General features: G+C 36.8%; 1 long non-coding RNA gene across 1 annotated transcript in view; it reads right to left on the reverse strand.

The window, feature by feature from the left end:
- LOC119254707 (uncharacterized) overlaps nucleotides 1-16,002 on the reverse strand; it is an 847,730-nt gene that overhangs the window by 702,544 nt on the left and 129,184 nt on the right. The window lies entirely within an intron of this gene.

Below are 16,002 nucleotides of genomic sequence, written 5' to 3' on the forward strand. Positions count from 1 at the left end.
CTGCTGCTTGGAACATTAACCTGATGGCTGAATCCAGAAGTCACATAGCCATGAGCTAAGCCTATGGAGGAGGGGCAAGCTAGATGGAGTTGCGGTGCCTTCTTTGAACACAGCTGTTCTGTCATTTTGGATTGTATATGAAAAGTATTTTACACTGTGAAAGATAAATGTGTCTCTATTTTGTTTAAGCCACCTTTATCTTCCTAACTCATAACCAAACCCATAGCATATGCTCAAAATATTTTCCCTGAATTTAATTATGTTCAGATTTGGTTCCTACTCATATATCTTTAGTGTTTCATCTTCCTTGGAAATGTTTTGGGATAAAGTGGATATTTGGCTTACAAATAGTCCTCTAGGAGAATGCAGCCAGGGAAGCATAGCTAGAGAAACAATCAAAATCTTGGAATCAATCCAAACAAAATGCTGTATTTTCCGCTATGTGATCAGCAGTGTTCCGTGGAGAGAGAGGACACAAAGTGAACTCCATTTTATACTTTGTCTCTCCCTGGGATCACACTGTCTACTGGGGGATAAAAACACAGACAGACACAAAATCTTTCTGAGTCTGCTAGCCTATGGGATACAGACTAAATAGATTGAGATTCTGAGAAAGGAGAAATGAGTCTTTATACTGAAAGAAAAGATTTAGTGAAGGCTCTTTGGATGAGGAAAATGCATGAGGCAGTACAGAGATTACCAATGTGGACATATAGGCTACCATTCTGTCTGTTCTTTGCCCATATGGATGTGTTTTTTTTATATACATACATATATATGATATATATACATATATATCACATATATATCACATATATATATATATCATGTATATGTGTGTTTATGTATATATATATATACATAAACATATGTTTTTTCTATGGTCACACTTGAGCAATTAAGACTAACCATTTTAACGTTCTGTATGAAGCATATTTACTATCACTAATGTAGATTATTCTAGAGAAGTGGATGGATATAAGCAAAGTGGCAGAGACAGGAATAAAGAAGGTGTGCTTAAGGAATATGACTAGATAGGAAAATGGATTCTCTTTTACAAAAGTGAATGATGACATGGCTCTAGGGAACGAAAGTGTTGATGTCCTTGGAATTTATGAGGCAATTTATGAAAACATTTTAGAAAATGTTTTCTCCAGAATAGGCCAAAGACTTTTTTTCTCTTATATCTAATGATTTTTTTTTTTAATGGGCAGGTTTACTAGAAAAAGGGGAAAAAGAGAGACACCTTCCTAGTCACAGGTGGGCAGGGAGGAGAGGTGCCCTTTAATGGTTACTCCAAAAAAATCTTGTTGCTGACAAATTAAATGCAAAAACATGGATACTGTAAATAATAAATAAAGTATAGTAAAAAGTGCAATAGAAATACGTTCAAGTACAGTGAAAGTAAAAAGAACCCCAGAATCTGCCTGGGTGGGAAAAAAAAAAAGCTACAATAACCATGCAAATCAATGTTACCTCAATTAAAACAAAAAGAATGGGACTCAAAAACAGATGATTGGATCATGAGGCAAAAGTAGTTCACAAAACATGAAGGTGTTCTGAGAACACGATAGAGGAAAGGATAAAACCTAGAGAAAGTGTTCGTGTTTGTAGATATGAGAGATGGTCTCAGATATAGAGTAAGCCCCATGCAAGAGGATGGAGAAGGATAGAATTAGACAAGGAAGGAATTTTTTAAGTCCAAACGTACATTCAGTAGAAAAGTATGCTTTTTATCTGTGGGAGACCAGTTTTCTCCATGAAATTTTAGGGGCAAAACACTTCATTTTGCCAATAGGAGGCACAGTCTGTTTCATTTTCCAGGAATTCATATCAGAACGTGATGAGATGATGCTTATGAATACTGTATTTAAATAGGCCTACCTGTGACTTGTTAGAGTATACTTTTTTTTTTAACTTTGCTGCTAGATGCACATGACTTGCAGCTCAGCCCTTCCGTCCAACTATGTATTCCAATTTTAATTGCTTAACACTCAGCATCTGTTACCGTAACTATTAATATTGAATACAGACACATTTTTTTTTCTACTTAGGATACTGTATTTGGGGTAAAATATACATAACCCAGAACAGAGTAGGCACTTTACAATTGTTAGTTTCTCTTTTAGACCTTTGTTCAAGCCCATTTATAATATCTTTGATCAGCTATTATTATGACGTTATTTTGCTTTAAGTTCATTTACACAGACTATTTTCTAGCACAAAGCTAATGATATGCAAGTGAGTTGTGTGTGTGTGTGTGGGGGGGTGCTTATGCATAGGGTTATGAGAGTTCTAAATAAAATCATCTCATAGCCACTGCTCTCCATACAATTAAAGGACCCAGCCTCTGGCTCAGTTAGTGACCATGCATTTGAGTAATTATTTTATTCACTGGTACTGCATTCAACATACTGCTACATGCTACATTGAGAAATCATCCCAATAAATTTAAATTAAATACCTTATGAAAAGACCAATAAACAGAAGACAAGAGCTGGTTTAAAAGTGATAATTAGGGCCTCCCTGGTGGTGCAAGGGGTTAAGCACCACACTATAAAGCAATCCACAGCCTCTGCAGCATGAGTTCGATCCCCAGCCGGCCAGGAAGCTACCCACATGGTGCAGCAGACCTCTCCTGTCTCGCCCACTGCTCCCCTCAGCAGTGTATTTCAGACAGTCTGCCTGTTCTGCTTCCTGCTCTGTCCCTGGTAAGTCCTCTCACCCCTCACCCCCTGCCCCGCATCTCTGGCCTGTACCCCAGCTCTTGTATGAATAAATAAATCTTTTTAAAGGGTGATAATTAACATATTATTGATGTACTCAGTGTTTAACTTTTCCTTCAAAAGATCCTATCTGGATTATGCTTGGAGTTTTCAGCATTTAATTAATTCCTTATCTTTGTTATAGAAATAATACAGTTTTAAAAGCCTACACACCATATGGTTAAAAATGAAGATGTTAGCTCCAAATTTAAGCTTTATTATTCACTTCATATACTTTATAGTCTTATGGCTTAGCATAGGTGTGGGTAGAAAAATTATATCCAATAATCATTATAGTAGGATTTTCCTTTATGGTGAACACCAATTTATCTATCAAAATTCAACTTAGACTTTTCCTCTATTCTAAAACTCCCTGAACCCTCACCATCTACTCTCAGATTGAGTCCACGCTGTCCTTCCTAGGTTGCTTCTACTGACCTAATCCAAATATAATAGTACCTATAATGCTAGGTTTTTGCTTTTGTTTGTATGTTTGAACTTGCATATTTATCAACTATTACTAACTCTGAAATCTTTAAGGAAAAGGGCATTTTAAAATTCTTTTATTTGTTTCTGACCACTAGAACAATTCCAGGACAGAGAATGTATCAGTATTTCATAGAAATATATTTTCATATTTTCCCATCAACAATAATTACTGATACCCCCTCCACTATGAAATATTGTTATAGAATAGAGTTGTCAAATGGAAATACGATATTAATGTCACATAAGCATAGAATAATTATTCAGGATAAGAATGTCCCAAATACTACTTTAAAATTTAACAGGACATCTGGTACATCTATTTGCTAAATTTGGAAATCTTATCTAGACTGAATGGTTCGTGTGATCAAATGCTTTTAAATAACCTTTAGTGATATATTTAATTCAATTTTCTTGAGCATAAGCTCCATATTTCATGCAGCATTTCCAAAATTCCTTTGCAATGTAAGGGAATCCTAATGACACCTGGACTTGCTACACCAGTACAGTTAGGAGGGATTAAATTAATATTCGTGTTTCAAATTTGAGCAAATAGATGGGAAAGGTGAAAATTATAGGTAAGTTTCTCTCTTTCACATTTTAAATTATAAGTTTCTTTTATTCTGCTATATTTTTTATCCTTTAACTAAATTTTTTACAAATAATCAGGTAAATGCATAAATCACTTTTATAATTTAATTTTATACCAACCAACAATCATTATTAATAATATTTATCTTTCTCAAGTCATTTGGGGATATGAACTCATCACTTCAGTGGTCATTCCATTTTGGGAATGGAATAGTGATTTAAAAGTTTTCTCATTAATATTAGACAGATTGCTCCCTTCCTGTAACTCTTATGACTTAAATTTGGTTATGGGGGCCTCCCTGGTGGCGCAAGGGCTTAAGACAAAACCTATGAAGCTATCTGCAGCTGCTGCAGCATGATTTCGATCCCCGGCCTGCCAGGGAGCTACTCACATGGTGCAGCAGACCTCTCCTGCCTCGCCCGCTGCTCCCCTCAGCAGTGTGTTTCAGCAGATGGGCCTGTTCTGCTCCCCACTCTGTCTCTGGTGAATCCTCTCACCCCCACACCTCTGGCCTGTATCCCAGTTCTTGTATGCATAAATAAATAAATCTTAAAAGAATAAACTTGGTTATGGCTTTTAGACTTACAAAGATCAAATGTTTCTCTATACAAAGTATCCCTTTAAATAATTCAAAATATCTGTTGTCCTTAATTACCTATTCTAAAATGTTCATAGCACAAATAGTTATCTTCAACTCTTTTTAATATAACAAAAATTAGATGCAGTTTTCCATTTGCATATTCATAAGACTATTAGCTTTATAAGGAACAGACCTTGTCTTATTATTATTTTATCTCTAATAATTAACAATGTATCTGACATGTTGTAGCAGCTCGATAAATGCTTGTGACATAAATGAATGAAACTTGTCTCTCTTGGCTTAAATGCTTTATGTGAAAAAACAAACTAACAACAACAAATAACAAACTCCATGAGGTTCATGTGTCACATAATCAGTTTTAAAAATCATTCATTTACTCATTAATTTAACTCATATTTTGAGCACTTAAATTATATACCAGGAAGATTTCTATGCCTTAATGCAAACAGTGATGAATAAGAGAGACCAGGCTTCTGCCTCAAAGAGATGATACTTCCCATCATCTGGACACTACGATTCTCTTAAATGTGATCAAAATTTGCCGTTGTTTTTCTGTGTTTAACAAAATGATTTAATATTTGTACATATAGCAAAAAAATCACCATAATGTCTAGTTAACATTTTTCATCATTCATGATTACATTTCCCTCCCTGATGATGAGGTCTTTTAAGATCTAATATATTATCACCTTTCTCATATGCAATACAGAGTCACTACATATACTCACCAAGTCACTACATATACTCATATTTTATAGCTGGAATTTTGTACATTATGACCCTCTTTCCTCATTTCACCCATCTCCTTACCCTGATTCTCTATATACGAGTTTTTCACCATGAGCTATTGATCTTTCTCTGACTATTTCCCCTTAACTTAATGCCCTAAGATCCATTCATCTTGTTGCAAGTGACAAGAATCTTTTTTAATGGTTGAATACCCCATTCTGTGTGTGCATATGTGTATGTGTTTTTGTGTATTTGTGTGCATGTGTGTGTGTGTGACATTGTCTTTAACCATTTATCCACTGATGGGCACTTTGGTTGTTTGCAACTATTGACATTTGTGTATAATGCTGTGATGAACACGGAGGCGCATGTATCTCTTCAAATGAATATATTCTTTTTCTTTGAATAAATAACCAGAACTGAAATTCCTGGATCATGTGGTATTCATATTTTTAAGGAGACCCCATGCTATTTTCCATAGTGTCTGTGCCAATTTCCATTCCCACTAACAAAGCACAAGTGTCCCGTTTTCTCCACATCCTTGTCAGTATTTGTTGGTTCTTATCTTTTTGATATGGACATTCTACAGATGTTTTTTAAATCTACTTAAGTATTTTCAGTCAACCGAATTCATAACTATTTTCATATTGATGCTAATCCGCGACTCTACTCTCCTCCTCAAACAATTTTCTCCAGTTTGTTTTTAGTTTCTTTGTTTTATATTTAAGTACTTAACTTTGCTTTGTTTTAATATCTATAGGATATAATTTAGTTAAGAATTTTTGTCAACTCTTATATCTTGTAAAATTATTTTTAGAATTCGAACAATTTTATTGCAATATCCTATTATTTCTTAGCAAAATTCATCTTGTCCTCTCTGTCCTTCCAGAGCTGAAAAGGATCCACACTGAAGGGAAACATGAAACATAAAACATAGTATGACCTTTCTGCCTTTTCCCTGTTCTTATTTATACGGTTTCCATGGTCAGATACTCCTTTTGAGTATCTGTTTTCTTTATATTACACATCACAATACACCTAAAAGTTCAAGTCAAATATAATGTGAATTCAAATCCAGGTTAAGTCTCTCTTCCTAACTATGTGGCACTAAGAATTATATAACCTTAACGCCACTGTCTCTTCTTGTATTTAAAATAGCAGCAAGTTCTCTTTTGTTGTAATATCTTTCCCTACCTGCTGCCTGACAAGGGAGGGCTCCTAATATCTATGAGAGAGCGGGGCCATGAAGACACCCAAGTGCCACCTGGATAGGAACAAGGCATCAACTTGCTATGATTGAAAAAACATATTCTATTGCTTTAAGTCAGTGACCACATAAGGTTTTCTGTTCCTGCAGGTAGAATTAGTTTTATTAACACAGATGCCATGTCCTGTTCACATGTGGACTTCTGGTGAGAGCAGCCCAGGTACCACCTTGTTATATTCTTTTGAAATATGAGGTTGTCTCCATCCATCAAAGCCATAATTTCATATTGGGGAGATAATTTGATAATCTCTTCATGTTTTCCTCCTGCTGAGAACTCACCCATCTCCAATACCTGGATAAGTTTCAACAAATTTGCTTGGTGTCTTCTATCACTCAGTCTACCTGTTTCCATCTTTCCCCTGCACCTTGTACCTTGAAACAGAATTTTGTTGATCACAGTTTGTGTCTGTGACAAAGCGTTAACAAAAAATCAGGGGGAGAGCGAAAGGAATTTCAGAAGGGGATGTAAACGTGTACTTGTTCTAGAACAACACTTGCCAATCTAGCAGCTATGCTATGAAGGGAGAAACCCGACTCTGCACAGAAGACCCGGTCCTCACCCTGAATCTTTCATTTTCAACCTGTGTGAACTGACAGAGTCCCTAAACTTCTGAGAAACAGCTTTGTCATGTATAAAATTGAAATATTAGTATCCACTAGGATTATTGAAATAATTCAGATATTTGCCTTATAAATCCTAGCAAATAGCAATTTTCCAGTGTACATTAGCCCCTTTTTCCCTTCACCTAACTATTGAGGAATAAAATGAGAAATATAAGTGCAAATGCTACCAAAATAACATTAAGTGAAATCTACACACATGTATTCCTTCCCTCTTTGGATTCCAAAGAGGTCAAAATAAAGAGTACAAACTTTGATCTTTATTCAAAACATGTCTAGAAACCCAAAGATCCAAGGTTAAGATCCAAATGATCAGTAGTCTTCAGAATGTTTCTGAACTTCAAAATGTATTAGAGAGCTTAATTCTAACTTTTTTCCAATAATCATCACTTTATGACAATAATAGGAAAAAATGTAGGAGAATTTTATGATGAAGTCAATTGACTGAAAGTATTTTAATTAATCAGGTTGGGAAGAGGGAGAATTAAGTATTCACAGTCCTTTAATACCAGGGATTTTGTATCTAGATCCCATACAGAAACTTCAAGGTAGGTCTCAGGGTTACACAATGTTGATTTTCTTGTTATCTATGCTACCCAATATGTTAAAAAATATTTACAGAAGCTTTCATGGCCAGGTCTATTAATCTAATATATTAGACCTTGCAAACATCAATATCTTGAAGTTACTATTAATTAAGCATTGATACCACAGAGATTGTCAAAATTTTCATGGTGAGAAGTTTCTTTTTTCAAAATCACATTTTCTGATGACCTTTCTTTTCCTCCTGGAAAGAAAAAAAGACATTGATATCAGATAAAAGGGAGACTTTTGTCACTGGAGTATTTTCAGTGTGCAAAATAATTCCATTTTAATGTGGAAAAAATGATTTTATTTCCAAAATTTCCATTGGATTTAGTAAGACAATTGATTTCTTTTGTGAATTAAAAAAAGTTCTAACAATCACATGCAATTTTAACTCCATTGACAAAAATAAATGCTTGCTTCCTGAAATTCAATTAATTAGATACTTATTTTAAGAAAAAATATCTTTATAAAAGCATTGTAAAATTTCTGAATAACTTTTCTTTCACAGAACTTGAAAGATCTATATGGTTTCTAGATTATGTGCAGTAAGTAATGTGATTAGAGTGCTGGGCTAGTTTTTACCACAGACAATGTTACCTTAAAAGTATTATGAGGAATTAAAAAAATTTAAAAATTATGCAGAATTAAAAAAAATGAAACTACAATTTCTGTTACCCTCTTGTCAGCTTTTCAATTTCTACAGCTAAAAAAATGGAATTCGACCTCAAGGCCACGCTTTGAGTATTAAAAGAGGCAGTGTACACTTTATTTTTTTTTTTTAAGATTTATTTATTTATTTATACAAGCACTGGGTACAGTCAGAAGTGTGGGTGGGTGAGAGAATTCACCAGAGCCAGAGCGGGGAGCAGAGCAGGCAGAAGGATCGAAGTACACTGCTGAGGGGAGCAGCGGGCGGCAGGAGAGGTCTGTGCGCCATGCGGGACCCTCCTCTGGTGGCCGGGGAGCAGCCGAGGATCGAACCGGCACTGCAGAGGCTGCGGGCAGCTTCGCAACCCAGCGCTCAACCGCTGCACCACCGGGGAGGCCCGGCAGTGTACACTTTAAACCTTAATGTGGGAAACAGACATCTACTATCATCAACTTCATCACACTATTTTATGTACCCATATTTCAAACTCATTACCTTAAAACCAAAACTCAAAATTCTCCTTGGTAAATCCTATAGAAATTGTATCTATAGAATCATTAGTAAGTAATTACTTCTCAGTAGGTTAATCCTACTGTAAAAAGTCAAATTTGCTATCTAGACTTTAGAAATAAAACAGCTCAAAATGCAGGGAGCCAACATGAATTATAATAAATGCAACAAAGTGTTTTATTCATTATGAAGTAGTTTTGTTTACAATATTTCACTTTAAAAACCATCTTGCAAAGTCATTATGAAGTCCACATTATTGATGATGGATTAAAGGCATTTGACTAGTTCAAAAACACAGAAATAATATTACTAGATGGAATGGATAAGACTTTGACTTGAGTTGTTTGACTCCAAATTCCATTTGTGAACCCCACAGAAGGTATGTGGAGGGGTCTTATTACTGCTGAGTTCCTTGAAATACCATTTTGCCAATGTCTTAAAATCTGTCCCATATATAGTAGAGAGAGACAAGATACATAAATATGGCTGCCTAGAATCTGCTCCTTCAGATGGCCTGGCATGCTTGGTCAGAGAGGGCGGTATTAATATGAGGTGAAATAGAGACTTAAGTGACCTTATTGTAGTATTTACAAGGTCTAATTTAAGTGTTCATCCAGCAAATTGATGAGAATCTATGTATTGGTTCTTAGGAATGCTAAATATAAAGAAAATTGTACCTACATTTAAAATACTTGCAATCCTGTGAAAAAGACAGATAAACTGGACAATTGAATTTTATAATAAAGTTCACCCATATATATATATATATATATATATATATATATATATATACACAGATATATAGGTGTGTATATATACACACACAAAACACATGCACACACACACATGCCCTGACAAATGAAAGATATGAAAATAAAAAGTCAAAATAAAATGATCTTTCCTAAACAACATTTCCTATTAAATGGCATATAGCTGCAGAAGCTGTTTTCCAACACATTTACAGGTTATTAAGATCCTCTAAAATCTGCAATCTCTAAAATATATTTAGCCTTAACCTACAACTTTCAATCATGCAACAAACTAGATGGTAGGGACTGTGTATGTTACTTGCGCTACAGGTTTTCGACTAAAAACATAGATTAAATGAACATTCATTTACTCATGCATTCAACTACTATTTATTAAGCATCTACTACATACCATTCACTCTGAGAATCCATAAAGGTGCAACATTCATGGTCACAATTCAGAGTAGGGAGGCGGATATTAATGCAAGAATTACACAAACTAGGGCCTCCCCGGTGGTGCAGCGGTTGAGCACTGGGTTGCGAAGCTGCCCGCGGCCTCGGCGGCGCCTGTTCGATCCCCGGCTGCTCCCCGGCCACCAGCGAGGGTCCCACATGGCGCGCAGACCTCTCCTGCCGCCCGCTGCTCCCCTCAGCAGTGTACTTCGGTCCTTCTGCCTGCTCTGCTTCCCGCTCTGGCTCTGGTGAATTCTCTCACCCTCCCGCACTTCTGACTGTACCCAGTGCATGTATAAACAAAAACAAACAAATAAATAAATAAATAAACATGCCTCTATAAAAAAAAAAAAAAAAAAAAAAAAGAATTACACAAACTAGGGGCCTGGTGGCGGAAGACATTAAGCTTCAGCACTATGAAGCAATCTGTGGTTACTACAGCATGTGTTGTATCCCAGCCAGGGACCGACATGGAGCAGCAGACCTCTCCTGTCTTGGCCGCTGCTCCCCTCAGCAGTGTATTTCAGTCAATCCGCCAGTTCTGCTCCCCACTCTGTCTCTGGTGAATCCTCTCACTGTCCCCCACCCCCATACCCCTAACCTACATCCCAGTTCTTGTATGCTTAAATATTTTTTATAAAATAATTGCACATATTAATAAAAATTAAGGATCTAGGCCTCTCCGGTGGCGCAGTGGGTTGAGTGCAGCGCTGTGAAGCTGTCCACAGCCTCTGCAGTGTGGGTTCGATTCCCGGCCGGCCAAGGAGAGAGCCACATGGTGCAGCAGACCTCTCTTGCCTCGCCTGCTGCTCCCCTCAGCAGTGTTTTCGGTCCATCTGCCTGTTCCGCTTCCCACTCTGTCTCTGGTGAATCCTCTCACCCTCCCACACCTCTGGCCCGTACCCCAGTTCTTGTATAAATAAAAATGAATCTTTAAAAAAAATTAAGAATCTATTATCAGGATGTAATATTGTGCTGTATATCGCATAATAGAAAAATCAGAGTAGCCTTTTCCAAGAAAGCAATCAGTAAACAGCAATTTTAAAAACACTGGTAACTGTAGAGAATGTTGAGAAGGTGAGTGAACAGGTCAGCAGGGGCTCATTCACAGTCAAATTAACTACAAAAGGAAGAATGGTATCAAAGCATAGGAAGTAACAAGTGTGGGCAGGGGATGATCCCAGAGATCTTGGGGACCAAGTTAAGGATTTAATCTTTGCCTTAAGGAAATCAGAAGCCACTAAATGTTTAATGTAAACCAAGTGGTGTGACTGGAATTGTTTTTGCAATAAAAGATCACCCTGGTTGCAGCAGACAGGAAGGAATGGGCACTGAAATAAAGAAGCTGTAAGAGCCTGTATTAAGATGATGCGAGTAGCAACAAATCAACCCAGCTTGATTCAAAAGATCTTTGTGCTGGTAAATGCTGTGAGTCCTAATGGAAGTAAATCACCTATCAGGAATAAAATAGAAGGACATTTCTGAGACTTAGATTGTAAAATTGTAATGAGATGATCATGGTATTCTCAGAGAATAATCAGAGAGGAGTTAGGGGATAGAGTGGAAGTCATCGTGAGTGTTATAGGGCATTAGGGTTTGAGACATTTGGAACTTCTAAACAAAGATGTTAAGTACACGGACAGATATAGATGCTCCATATGTAGATAGGTATCAGATGTCTAATGTGTCCATCCTTGCTCACATTGCAAAATATCTCTGCTAGCTTCAGGTTCAGTTATAGTATTTGCCTAACATTCAGGTTTGGCTACATGATTTAAGAGGCCTGGTGCAAAATCTGGGCCCTACTTGAGTGCAGGGAAGCCGATCTCTCATTTTTATGGTCCATCACTTACTACAATATGGGATAAATAACCCCAAAGTGAGTGAAACCTCACATCTCTCAGGATGTGCTCAGTACAAGGATTGGGGGTAGGAGAGAGAATGGCATGCTGATCTACCAGCCTAATGTGTGGTGGCATTACCAGTCAGAGGTAGAGCTGACTGTCATGTTGCCTAATCCAACAAAACTTCAGGATGCATGCATGACTCTAAACCTTTCCACACATTTGCCTGATCAGGCAATGACAGGGGCGGGCAATGGTAGAATATGGGCCTCTAGAGCTTTGTGATCAGGTCGCTAGCCTGGATGGAGGGGGCAGCAGTCACAAGGTACAGGCAGGGAAGAGGAAGCCAGGTAGGTTGGGACCTGGGGTTCCAGGCAGCAGGAGCAGGCTACAGAGAGCTCAACCCTGTTCATTTAATATTATTGTAATAATGTTTTATTTATTTTTAAAGATTTATTTATTTATACATACAAGATCTGGGGTGCAGGCCAGAGTTGCTGGGGGTGAGAGGATTTACCAGAGACAGAGTGGGGAGCAGAAAATGCAGATTGACTGAAATACACTGCTGAGGGGAGCAGCGGGCAAGACAAGAGAGGTCTGCTGGGCCACATGGGTCTCACCACCCTGGCTGGGGATCCAACTTGTGCTGCAGTGGCTGCGGATAGTTTCATAGTGCTGCGTCTTAACCCCTTGTGTCACCAGGGAGGCCCTGCAATAATGATTTAAAACTCTTCAATAGTCAAATGGTTTTAACAAGGTGATGGAAGAAAAGAAATTAAGCAACCCCTTATTGGCATGTGACTCTGCACAGTAAAAATAAATGAAGAATAATACATTTAATGCATATACTTTCTTTTGTTGATCTACATAGACAATTTAAGTTCCTTACATGAAGTAAAATCTAACATTAAGAAGCCAACAATGGGTTTGTGGTTAAAAGACTATCATTCAAAATTAAGGAAGAAAATAATCACTTATTTGAACAATCAACAATGGTTAGAGGATGTTTCATTTGCCAAAAATTGTGCTAACCCATGATGTGCCTCTAATTTAATGAGAAAATGAGCAAGGAAGTGATATTTGCCAAACAGTGATATGAGTATGATGGCATTTGTTGAAAAGGAAAAGGTAATTAAATATGCTTATGAAGGACATGGAAGCCTTCACATTTGAGCTGATTTTAGAAGAACAACAATTTTCACCGGGTACATAAGTGGGAATAGGGTATTCAAGGGCAAATTAAAAAACAAGAGGCAACTCTCAGAACACTGAACAGGCAAATAAGAAACTATGTCAGTGCACTTTCCTTTTTATGTCTTTCAGGAGTACCATCTCAGCTATTATTTTGCATCTTAATTTTTTGGGGAAAACTATCTTCCTTTTTTAAAATTCATTAAACTTTGAATCTCTAACTTGAATTAATGTAATATCTGTCCTTTTGTTTCAATAGTACCTTGAATCCACTTCTGTACCTGGTAGCATGGTGTAAATTCACCTACTAAATTGTTTGTTCTACTAGAAATAGAATATTATTATCCCAGATACAGAGACTATTTCATTTTCTTGGTGCCTTCACTATTCACATTGTTTCTTGGCCCTAGGTGGCACTTCAGAGTTGATTAAATTACATATGAAAAAATTTAACTGTGACAGAATTTTTGTTCACATAATAAAGGAAAACAAATAATTTCAACTTAAAAATTCCATTCACAAACTATTGATGTACAGCCACCAGATGGATTTCAAATTGGACAGGAAATATAGACTTTATTTTTTTTTTTTTGTTCCCAGGTTTTCTGTCGGGTTGTTTTTAATATTGAAGGTATGCAAATAAGAACATCCCTAGATTCTTAAAACTGGTCTCCTCAAGACATCCCACACATAATAAGTGTTTTGAGGGCCTCCCTGGTGGCACAAGGGGTGAAGACGCAATCTATGAAGCTACCCGCAGCCACTGAAGCAAGCATTCAATCCCTGGCCAGGGACCAACCCACATGGCACAGCAGACCTCTCCTGTCTTACCCGCTGCTCCTCTCTGCAGTGTATTTCAGTCAATCTGCCTTTTCTGCTCCCCACTCTGTCTCTGGTGAATCCTCAAACCACCTGCCCCCCTAAGCCCCATGTACACCTCTGGCCTGTATCCCAGTTCTTGTATGCATAAAATAAATAAATCTTAAAAAAAAAAAAGAAGTGTTTTTATCTAAGAGCAATGAAATCCCTTGAAGCTGTGGAGAAGTTGCTGTCCTTGCCTAAGTCCTTCACATCTCCCGAATAAAAAAAGCAATCATCATGTCTTAATAGAATGGCCTATTCCTCAACAAAGATGCAATCACTGTTGCCCCTTTTATGCCTCATAGAATGTAGTTTGGGGGATCTTTTCTAGTTGACTTATCAGGGAACATTTCCTCTCTAAGAATATCATATTTACCCTTAAAGTAACCCCTTCTTGTCTGTCATGTGAAGTCCCACATTCTCTTGTTGATGCCCCACATCCCTAAACATAGGACAACTATTCCTCATTCCCTCTATTATTCTTTACAATTTATAACCATGTAACTTTCAGCCTTTTCTCCTACTAATTTGTTGGATGTTAATTTGTTCATCCATCCAGTTTTAGAAGAACACAGATGGGGTATGGAAATTTCTCCCTGTGCCTCAACCAACATATATAAAGCATATTTTTTTATTGTCTTTCAGCTTTTACAGTTACCATGGTAATATCTTTTTCTCATCTATATTATACATTTCAAAACTGAATGGAATTATTTGTTTAAAGCCAGAGCCATAATATTGGTTTCCATCAATATGAAAGTAGCAAGCCTGTCCTTAAAATTTATCATCAATGATAAATGCAACACCACAATGTCTATAAATATCTCCATATCTGTCCTCATAATAAGTACCCTGTTAGTTCTATTACGCTGACTCTCATTCTTTGATATAGTAATGAGAGGAATACAAAACCAGAAAGGTTAAGAATCACTGTTCTGCAACAAAGCTATAAAGACTCTTGTGATTAGTATGAGACAACACAGAGACATTAGTCTTCAAGTTCTTAGTTAAAAAATATTTACTGATCATCCGCTATGAAATTCACAGTGAAAAAGTGAAAGGAAAAATGTAATGCAGGTTCAATTCTCCAATGATCCTTACTTTATTAAAATACTAAAAAAGACTTTCAGAATTAATTTCTTACCTTTAAACATTTGACAAGAAATAGATGAAATAATGTGTGTCTACTGAATGAGCATCTCCTCTGTTCATGGCTCAGTGACTGACACTTTTCATATTTAGTGTCACATAGAATATTTAAAACTAGCTTTAAGCAACAATTTTACCATTTTACACCGCAATTCAGAGACTCAGCGAGCCCTTGTTTTGTAAATAAATAAAGTGTTTTGGAACATAGTCTCACTTATGCATTTATTTGTTGCTCCTTTCATACTAAAACAGCAGATTTACATAGTTATGGTGAAAACTCTATGGCCAGAAAGACCTAAATTTCTTACTACCTGGATATATGGAAAACATTGCTGAACTCTGCTCCAGAACATTCAATAATAAGAGGTAAACAGAGATTTTATTCAGCGCTGTTATGCTGGCATATTTATGTTTATGGCACTAAAAATACTTAAAAAAATGAGACCTTTCTTGAAGGAACTCATAGTTTATTCAATGGGTTTCAAAAAATACATAACGAGATGCTTCTGATCACTGTGTATCAATTATCTGCCTTCCTCATCATCTTATGGGAAATAAAAGGTTAATACATAAAATAATTTTATTTTTAATAGCCACACTATGTTAACAACAGAGAAACTATTAAAGGGACCTGTGGGAAGATAAATGTTCACAATTATTTCTGTACTCTCTCCCTAGACTATATCGCACTGTGTCTTTTACAATAGACTGTAGACATATGTCTGTGTTTAAGTCGACATGATATGTATACATCGACCGAAAAAAAATGGTGTCCACATCTCATGCGAGATGGTGCTGTCCTGTCAATAGGGCATGGAGCTGGTGGCACATCAGCATGCAGTGGGCCAAGGTCCATTTCACAGAAGCAAGTGGAGGTGCTCACAGGTGAGATCACTGAGATGACATTGCAGCAACCCACAGCAAGTCTTTAGAATGGAATGAACAAC

Source organism: Talpa occidentalis, unplaced genomic scaffold (genome assembly GCF_014898055.3).
Source record: "Talpa occidentalis isolate TD23 unplaced genomic scaffold, MPIMG_talOcc4v2.1 talOcc4.3, whole genome shotgun sequence".
NCBI lineage: Eukaryota > Metazoa > Chordata > Mammalia > Eulipotyphla > Talpidae > Talpa > Talpa occidentalis.